This window comes from Pygocentrus nattereri, chromosome 9 (assembly GCF_015220715.1).
Source record: "Pygocentrus nattereri isolate fPygNat1 chromosome 9, fPygNat1.pri, whole genome shotgun sequence".
Lineage (NCBI taxonomy): Eukaryota > Metazoa > Chordata > Actinopteri > Characiformes > Serrasalmidae > Pygocentrus > Pygocentrus nattereri.
Window position 1 is genome coordinate 46,387,585 of NC_051219.1, and position 10,000 is coordinate 46,397,584.

Here is a 10,000-nt window from a genome sequence, read left to right on the forward strand (position 1 = left end):
TTTTGGGGTGTGTGTGTTTGGGTTGTGTTTTTGGGGTGTGTGTTTTTGGGGTGTGCGTGTGTGTGTTTGGGCGGTGTTTGGGGTGTGTGTGTGTGTTTGGGCAGTGTTTAGGGTGTGTGTGTGTGTTTGGGGTGTGTTCTTGGGGTGTGTTTGGGCGGTGTTTGGGTTGTGTGTGTGTGTGTGTTTGGGGTGTGTGTGTTTTGGGGTGTGTGGGTGTGTGGGTGTGTGTGTTTGGGGTGTGTGTGTGTTTGGGGTGTGTGTGTGTGTGTGTTTGGTGTGTGTTTGGGGTGTGTGTGTGTGTGTGTGTTTGGGGTGTGTGTGTTTGGGGTGTGTGTGTTTGGGTGTGTGTGTTTGGGGTGTGTGTGTTTGGGGTGTGTGGGTGTGTGTGTGTTTGGGGTGTGTGGGTGTGGGTGTGTGTGTGTTTGGGGTGTGTGGGTGGGTGTGTGTGTGTTTGGGGTGTGTGGGTGTGTGTGTGTTTGGGGTGTTTGTGTGTGTTTGGGGTGTGTGTGTGTGTGTGTGTTTGGGGTGTGTGTGTGTGTGTTTGGGGTGTGTGTTTGGGGTGTGTGTGTGTGTGTGTGTGTTTGGGGTGTGTGTTTGGGGTGTGTGTTTGGGGTGTGTGTGTGTGTGTGTGTGTGTTTGGGGTGTGTGTGTGTGTGTTTGGGGTGTGTGGGTGTGTGTGTGTGTTTGGGGTGTGTGGGTGTGTGTGTGTTTGGGGTGTGTGGGTGTGTGTGTGTTTGGGGTGTGTGTGTGTGTTTGGGGTGTGTGTGTGTGTTTGGGGTGTGTGTGTGTGTGTGTGTTTGGGGTGTGTGTGTGTGTTTGGGGTGTGTGTGTGTGTTTGGGGGGTGGGTGTGTGTTTGGGGTGTGTGTTTGGGGTGTGTGTTTGGGGTGTGTGTGTGTGTGTGTGTGTGTGTGTGTGTGTGTTTGGGGTGTGTGTGTGTGTGTGTTTGGGGTGTGTGTGTGTGTGTGTTTGGGGTGTGTGTGTGTGTGTTTGGGGTGTGTGGGTGTGTGTGTGTGTTTGGGGTGTGTGGGTGTGTGTGTGTGTTTGGGGTGTTTGTGTGTGTTTGGGGTGTGTGTGTGTGTTTGGGGTGTGTGTGTGTGTGTTTGGCTAAATGAATGAAACTGTTAGTCACAGAATTCCAGTCTTTGAGTGAAACAGAGCAACAACTGCGTGTTTCTGTCCACTCTTGGTACCATTGGACTGCAGAACTGCCCACTCACCCATGATACCTCGACAGGGCGAGGGGGCTGTGAGGGCATAGGGGTCTTATAAGTGGTTAAGACCTCACCAGTTTGAGCTCAGTTCACACAGTGAATGATCTCACTCCAGTGTTAAAACCCTATCACTGTTACCGCTGCTGCCCAGCTGCTGCCCAGAAGTGGACGCTGTTCTCAGCGCTGGAGGTTTTTCTCCTAGTGGAGGTGTTTGACCGCTGAATTTGTGATAAAGAGACTCTCTGGCCAAAATCAACTAAATAAACATGCTTTTCTCAGAAGGCTAAAGCGACAGGGCTGTGAGACTTACAGACTCAGGACAGGAAATACTTGTGTTGTCCTTAATTAACTGATTTAAGCAAAAGGGCAGATGAACAAATTAGAACGAAAGCGCGCAGCAATAAATTAAAACTGTGTTGAGAGTTTTAAAAAAGAATTCTAGTCCAATGAAACTCAAATAAATTGCACTGAAATGTTTCAATGTTCTTCCATCAGCAGTTGAATTTTATGGTAATTTAATAAAGTCCTTGTACACTATATTTCCAAAAGTATTCGGTCATCTAGCTTCACACACATGAACTTGAGTGAATCCATAGGGTTTAGTATGATGTTGGCCCACCCTTTGCAGCTATAACAGCTTCAGCTCTTCTGGGAAGGCTTTCCACAAGGGTTAGGAGTGTTTATGGGAATTTCTGACCGTTCTTCCTGAAGAGCATTTGTGAGGTCAGACACTGATGTTGGACGAGAAGGTCTGGCTCACAGTCTCCGCTCTAATTCATCCAAAAGGTGTTCTATGGGGTTGAGGTCAGGACTCTGTGCAGGCCAGTCAAGTTCTTCCACACCAAACTGGCTCATCCACGTCTTTATGGACCTGCTTTGTGCACTGGTGGTCAGTCATGTTGGAACAGGAAGGGGCCGTCCCCAAACTGTTCCCACAAAGTCCAAAACCTCTTGGTGCTGAAGCTTTAAGAGTTCCTTTCACTGGAACTAAGGGGCCGAGCCCAACTCCTGACAAACACCCCCACACCATGATCCCCCCTCCACCAAACTTTACACTCGGCACAATGCAGTCAGACAAGTACCGTCTCCTGGCAACCACCAAACCCAGACTCGTCCATCGGATTTCCAGACGGAGAAGCGTGATTGGTCACTCCAGAGAACACGTCTCCACTGCTCTAGAGTCCAGTGGCGGCGCTTTACTCCACTGCATTCCACGCTTTGCACTGCGCTTGGTGATGTAAGGCCTGGATGCAGCTGCTCAGCCATGGAAACCCATTCCATGAAGCTCTCTATGCTGTTCTTGAGCTGATCTGAAGGCCACATGAAGTTTGGAGGTCTGTAGTGGCTGACTCTGCAGAAAGTGATGCTGGTGACCTTTTTCTTGGAAGTATTGGTACCAACGACGAATGTTCTGAGATATTGGAGTTTCATTGCCAGAGTGACGGTCAGAAACTCTATGACCCCCTCTTTCAGTTGGATTGTGATTGGTTCCTTTGCACCTCATGGTTGTAAAAATATGGTGCTTTGAAATCAAAACACTTAACTAGTCACTGAAATGCTGTTGGTTCTTTTTTGCTCATTCAAGATTGTAGCAATTGATCTGTTCTGAAATGGACCGCCCACTCTTGGAGTAGTTATATACACTTATTCTACTCTTCATTAAGACTGTAGAGCAGTGGTCACCAATCCTGCTTCTGATCAACCTTCCTGCAGCCATCAGCTACAAACATTTTTGACCCCACTTGATATGTTTAATTATTGCCTTCAGAAGTCCTTGATCAGGTGAAGGCAGAGTGTCAGATATGGGTTGGAGGTGAAACCTGCAGAAAGGTAGATCTTCAGTGGGAGGGTTGGTGACCACTGCTGTAGAGATGGCAGTAAACAAACTGTGGACAAGTTGACTCAAACACAACGAAGATCTGCCCCCAGCGACTGACATAAATTCCACCAAATAAATTCTAACAGTTCCACCAATTCTTTGCCAGGGTGTGACACGTACGTGAGGGTTTATTAACACGCTGGCTATAAAAACAACTCTAGAATCAACACAACTCCACACTGAAATCAAACTCTGAAACATCTACCACTGTGAAATGTGTGGATCTACAGCTCTGCAACTAGGCATTGATTAAAAAGCTTATTGGAAGTGAGTTCATGGTGAGGACAGAGGATGTGACCCCCACTCTGTCGCCTCCAGCAAGTAATTGATCTATTTGCTCTGTACCCAAAAATAGCCTTATAATTCTGTCCTTGCAGTCATAAAAGAGGCTTAATTCTGAATGTGTATCTGTCTGGAAGGTCTACTGACTGCAGGAAAGGCTCACTGAAGCCACACAGAGACCTGCTAGTGTAAAACTCTGTCACATTGCCTGATGATGATGACAAAAGCAGAACTCTGTGCCTTAAGTGGACTCAAAGCAGTTGTTATGTGGGATTTGATCAGTACAGTACATACAGTACATGTGGGAGATTGTTCTGCAGTGTGTGTTCCCTCTTTTTCCCACAGTGAAGCATCAGTGCTGACATCTTCAGTGTGTTCTGTCACTCACCTGGTGTGAGGTTGCATATCTTTCCCCTGCTGACGTCCCCTGATACCTGCCGCCCCACTGCCTCTCTGAATCCTCCCTGACAGAGTCATTAAGATCTGCTGACACCTGTCGCCTCAGGCCGAGGAATGTCATATACAGTGGGTTGCAAAAGTATTCAGCCCCCTTGAACTTTTCAACCTTTTGCCACATTTCAGGCTTCAAACATAAAGATATGAAATTGTAATTTTTTGTGAAGAATCAACAACAAGTGGGACACAATTGTGAAGTGGAACGAAATTTATTGGATATTTTAAACTTTTTTTAGAAATAAAAAACTGAAAAGTGGGGCGTGCAATATTATTCGGCCCCTTTACTTTCAGTGCAGCAAACTCACTCCAGAAGTTCAGTGAGGATCTCTGAATGATCCAATGTTGACCTAAATGACTGATGATGATAAATAGAATCCACCTGTGTGTAATCAAGTCTCCGTATAAATGCACCTGCTCTGTGATAGTCTCAGAGTTCTGTTTAAAGCGCAGAGAGCATCATGAAGACCAAGGAACACACCAGGCAGGTCCGAGATACTGTTGTGGAGAGGTTTAAAGCCGGATTTGGATAGAAAAAGATTTCCCAAGCTTTAAACATCTCAAGGAGCACTGTGCAAGCGATCATATTGAAATGGAAGGAGCATCAGACCACTGCAAATCTACCAAGACCTGGCCGTCCCTCTAAACTTTCAGCTCAAACAAGGAGAAGACTGATCATAGATGCAGCCAAGAGGCCCATGATCACTCTGGATGAACTGCAGAGATCTACAGCTGAGGTGGGAGACTTTGTCCATAGGACAACGATCAGTGGTACACTGCACAAATCTGGGCTTTATGGAAGAGTGGCAAGAAAAAGCCATTTCTCAAAGATATCCATAAAAAGTCTCATTTAATGTTTGCCACAAGCCACCTGGGAGACACACCAAACATGTGGAAGAAGGTGCTCTGGTCAGATGAAACCAAAATCGAACTTATGTTTGGCGTAAAAGCAATACAGCTCATCACCCTGAACACACCATCCCCACTGTCAAACATGGTGGTGGCAGCATCATGGTTTGGGCCTGCTTTTCTTCAGCAGGGACAGGGAAGATGGTTAATATTGATGGGAAGATGGATGGAGCCAAATACAGGACCATTCTGGAAGAAAACCTGTTGGAGTCTGCAAAAGACCTGAGACTGGGACGGAGATTTATCTTCCAACAAGACAATGATCCAAAACATAAAGCAACATCTACAATGGAATGGTTCACAAATAAACGTATCCAGGTGTTAGAATGGCCAAGTCAAAGTCCAGACCTGAATCCAATCGAGAATCTGTGGAAAGAGCTGAAAACTGCTGTTCACAAACGCTCTCCATCCAACTTCACTGAGCTCGAGCTGTTTTGCAAGGAAGAATGGGCAAAAATTTCAGTCTCTCGATGTGCAAGACTGACAGAGACGTACCCCAAGCCACTTGCAGCTGTAATCACAGCAAAAGGTGGCGCTACAAAGTATTAAAGCAAGGGGGCTGAATAATATTGCACGCCCCACTTTTCAGTTTTTTATTTCTAAAAAAAGTTTAAAATATCCAACAAATTTCGTTCCACTTCACGATTGTGTCCCACTTGTTGTTGACTCTTCACAAAAAATGTCAATTTCATATCTTTATGTTTGAAGCCTGAAATGTGGCAAAAGGTTGAAAAGTTCAAGGGGGCTGAATACTTTTGCAACCCACTGTACCTTATTCACACTGTACATGTGGGAACACGTATGTGCACTCAGACACACACTGCCTGTCTGGCTTCACGATGTCTCAGGTTATTAGCTAAACCTTCCTTGTAGCTATTATTTTACTTATTGGCTGTTTTATGAGGTTCCTCTAACGTGTAGGTCCATTTTGTAGGTTTTTACTAACTGTAGCTATTCGGGTATTGCACTGCCCTCCACGCTGTCCATCAGTGGAGATGACTGTATTTGAGGAGGTGGTGTGGGTGGTGAACTATTCTCAGCAGAGCAGTGATGGTGAAAGGCTTGGGGACCTTCAGACGACGTCTTTTCAGACTCTCTCAAGCGCTTCTTTTCGTTGTCGCCCCATATTTGAAGATTGTTTGTCCTGCTTGCTAAAATTTGACCCTACAGAGAGATTTTTATTCAGACTTTTTACCAAAAAAGTGTGTTGAAATACAAGTGGACAAAATACGCTTAATCAGAATTTAGTATTAGTTACAGTAATTCATTAACATTATTTTATTCATCTGATTGCGGGGTTTGTTTATATATACATTTACATTTATGGCATCTGGCTGACGCTCTTATCCAGAGCGACTTACAATTTGATCATTTTACACAGGGAGGCCAAGGTGGTGTTAGGAGTCTTGCCCAGGGACTCTTATTGGTATAGTGTAGGGTGCTGCCCTGGTCGGGGATTGAACCCCAGTAGAAGGCAGAGGTGTTACCCACTACACTAACCAACCACTATATATATATATGTATATGTATGTCCAAAGAGTTTAAGCAGCAAATAAACTTTAACAATTTTTTAATCATGAGTATCAGAGGAAGATACCACACTCAAAACTTTGATAGCACTTGAAAATATGACATCCCACTCGATATGCAGAAAGCAGCAAAACAACAGAGGCAGGAAGGGAAGCCCCTGTTAGCACGACGAAGCGATCTGTAGCCTCGGCTTTGAAAATGACAGTCACAAACAGCCAAACTGCAAAATTCATTAGTTCATTATTTTGGCTGATTGAGCATCTCCATTGTCGGGTATGTTGGATTTCGTAGGCTCATTTTAATGTGTTTATTATATGTATGCTGTATAGTTTTATCCTATAGATTTTTATCAGTATTGAAATATATTTTCTGTATTACTCTGTAGTTTCTCGTTTAGCGCGTTTATTTAAAAGCACAAATTAAACTGTAAACAAAAAAGTCAGGTTTCAGTTCTTTTGGCCAGGTGTAGCCAAAATGTTCATTTCTGTGTTTATCAAAATCATATCGATGTTTATCTCTCAAATCAAAGTCTCTCAGAAGTGTTTACCTGCTTATCAATCGAATGCGTTAACTCGACAAAACGCGGCTCGCCTGTCTTTTAAAACGCTGTGGTCTGAACGTCCCCTTAGTGCATGTTTTACTAGTACTAGTGAAGCAGAGCTGCTGGATGTCAGTGGACCTGTATGGTGTAAAATGACTGGTCTATATAGGTACAGTTTAGGTGTCCCTCATAAACTCAGTGTATATGAATATGACGCACTTACACTCTTCAGACCTCCTCCGTCTGACGGAATGGTGCCCTCTTTTCATTTTGAGGTGCCTCTGGGGGGGAAGCACGCTCGGCTTTGATGTTGTTGGCTGCTCAGTTGGCTGTTATTTGGCTCACTGTTAAAAGTGCTCAGCTTGGCTTGCTGGTGTCAGTCTACGCAGGGATTTTAGCTATAGATAAGTGTTGGCTGACAGTGTTCAGAGACAGTCTGTATTTATCTCTCACGCTCCTTGGTGATTGAGGGAGTGACGACATCCCCTCCTCTCGTATTGTGTTCAGATGGCTCAGCGACCAGCTGAATGAACAGCTCTCACTTCTACATTATTTTACCTGGTGAAGAGAGATTTACCTCAGACTCATGAACCAGTGTTAGTGTTCAGTATATTTCAGTGAAGAGTGATCGCAGGGCCATTCGATAGGGTCAAAATAGCAGAATTGTGATTATATTGGAGACATAAATACCTTAGCGAGACGTCACATGTACAGGAGCACATTAATTATCTAACAATAAGAGAATTGCTCGGTGCAAAAAGAGTTGGGTACAGTGTGGAGGCATGACGAGCCTGATGACTCTCAAACAGACAAGCGCAGTGATTCGTGTCTGATTTTGAAAATGACTGATGAATATAATGAGAATGAGAAAATGAGACTTGTGGGACACCAGTGGAGAGCCTGCATGGAGAGGATGTCAAAAGCTGCTGAGAGGTCAAGAAGGATCAGGACAGATGACAGTTTGGCTGATCTTGCTGATTGGAGCTTCTCGGTCACTGCTGTGAGGGCAGTTTCTGTTGAGAGCGCTGGTTTGAAGCCAGACTGGTTGGGTCCTGGAGCTGGTTCTGTGTGAGAAAGAGAGAAAGTTGATTATAGACGGCACGTTCAAGAACTTTTGAAAAGAAAGTCAGAAGTGATACCGGTCTGTAGTTGTTGACATCAGAGCTGTCAAGCGTGGGTTTCTTCAGGATGGGGAGTACTCTTGCAGTCTTGAAAGTTGATGGAACTTCACCTGATGACAAGGACTTGTTAATGAGAAAAATTAAGTTAATCAAATTAAATTTATTTGTGGCACTTTTTACAACTGATGTTGTCACCAAGCAGCTTCACAGAATTCCAGTAAAGACAGAGTTTTAACATGAATATAAAACCCCCTGGTGAGCAAGCCAGGGGTGCCAGGGGCAAGGAGACCCTCCCTCAGAGCTGAGGAAGAAACCTTGGGAGGAACCAGGCTCACCAGGGGGGACCCGTCCTCCTCTGGTCAAACTACCTACAGAGTTATTATACTACTAATATTAATAGCAGTAGTATTAGTAGTAGGAATAGCTGGGAGTCCATGAGAACATCAGTGTAGGGTGGGCAGCTCGTACAAGGCAGGTGGCGGTAGCTGGGCGTGGGCAGCTGGTCTGAAGTGGGCAGCAGGAGGGCTTGACAGTCGGTCGTCCTTCAGTGCCCGGCCAGACAGGTGGGGAGTCGTTAACTCAGAAAAAGGCAGGGAGAGGGAATTAGTTTTATTCTGTCTGTTTGTACGTAAAACAGGGAATGTGAATATTCCCAGAGTGTGGCTAACGACTCCGGCAGATCTGACTATGACAGCTTAAATAACAGGAGAGAACCAGAAGGACACACAGACACGGCAGCACTCTGAGACAGTCTGGCGTCCCTCCGCTCCACCGTCCACAGACCTGAGTGACCGCGTGCGAGCAGCGGGACGACGGCACCAGCGTCTCAGTTTACTATAATTCCCTGTGTCCATGGACCCCTGGATCTGCTGCCTTTATCTAGGGGGAACATTAGCTACCAAAAGCTAAAATTTAAATGAGTTAATGAGACACACACACTCATTCTTACACACCACACACACACACACACACACACACACACACACACACACACCTCCTGCACTTTGCCCTTTTACCCCCAGGAGCACACCTGTCTCATCTCATTGCTTCCACACATTGAGACAGGACTTTAAAAGGCGTATGAAGCTGTCAGCAGCTCTCCTAAAGAGTCTCTGCTGACAGGTGATCTTTAGACTCTTTTAGCAAGATACTTTGTTCATTTACAACAAAATACAATTAACATTTTACTGGCTTTTAAATGAAGTGAACTAAATGAATCAATTACAGAATTACTAACTAATTCAGAAAGTGAGGACACGACAAAGGACATTAATCATATAACGTCCTGTATCAGCCATGGAGCAGGTCTTTCAGTCCCTCTGTAATGTTGATATTCATCACTTCTCTTTAATGTTTCTGGTTGTTTTATTGTTGTTTTTGTCCTGATTTCTGCTTTTCATCCTCTATGAACCAAACGATACTGCCCAGGTACCAGCTCAGGTACCAGCTCAGGTACCAGCTCAGGTACCAGCTCAGGTACCAGCTCAGGTACCAGCTCAGATGGAAAAGCATTTGACTTCATTACAAAATAAAATTTTACTGCATTGAACTGTCAAATTTTACATTAGCCTACTGCTACTTTACTATCACTCTTGTTCTTAGCTTCAAAAAAACAGTAAACTACTGTTAGAATTTGGCTGTAATTTTACAGTAATTATTTACAGTGTGATACATTGGAATAAAACCTAAAACCACCAGTGGCACATTAAAAAAATACTGTCAAAAATTATAAATACAATGATTTGTATTTAACATTTCATATCCTGTAAACAGGACTAGCTAAGGTGTCTTTGTAACGCTTGTATGTAATTAATCACAGTAAGACTGAATATTTTCATATTTCATATAGTTCTGCTTTGTAATGTATTTCAGAGCTTGAAACATTGGTCTGAACCTGATGGGCCCTGATGGCTCCCATTGGGTTTGGAGCTGTTTCCCACATTTTTAATTTTTTTGTGATCTAATAACTGTTACTGTCGCTGTGTGGTCATCTAACCGATGCTGTCCCGTCAGGTTTGAATCGACACGTTAGGTGATGATGAGCAATTTTGGGGATTTTTTTGGTCGCTTTCA

At 44.4% G+C, this 10,000-nt stretch overlaps 1 protein-coding gene across 2 annotated transcripts in view; it reads left to right on the forward strand.

Annotated features, from left to right (window-relative positions):
• nkain4 (sodium/potassium transporting ATPase interacting 4) overlaps nucleotides 1-10,000 on the forward strand; it is a 95,062-nt gene that overhangs the window by 603 nt on the left and 84,459 nt on the right. The gene's annotated exons all lie outside the window — the stretch shown is intronic.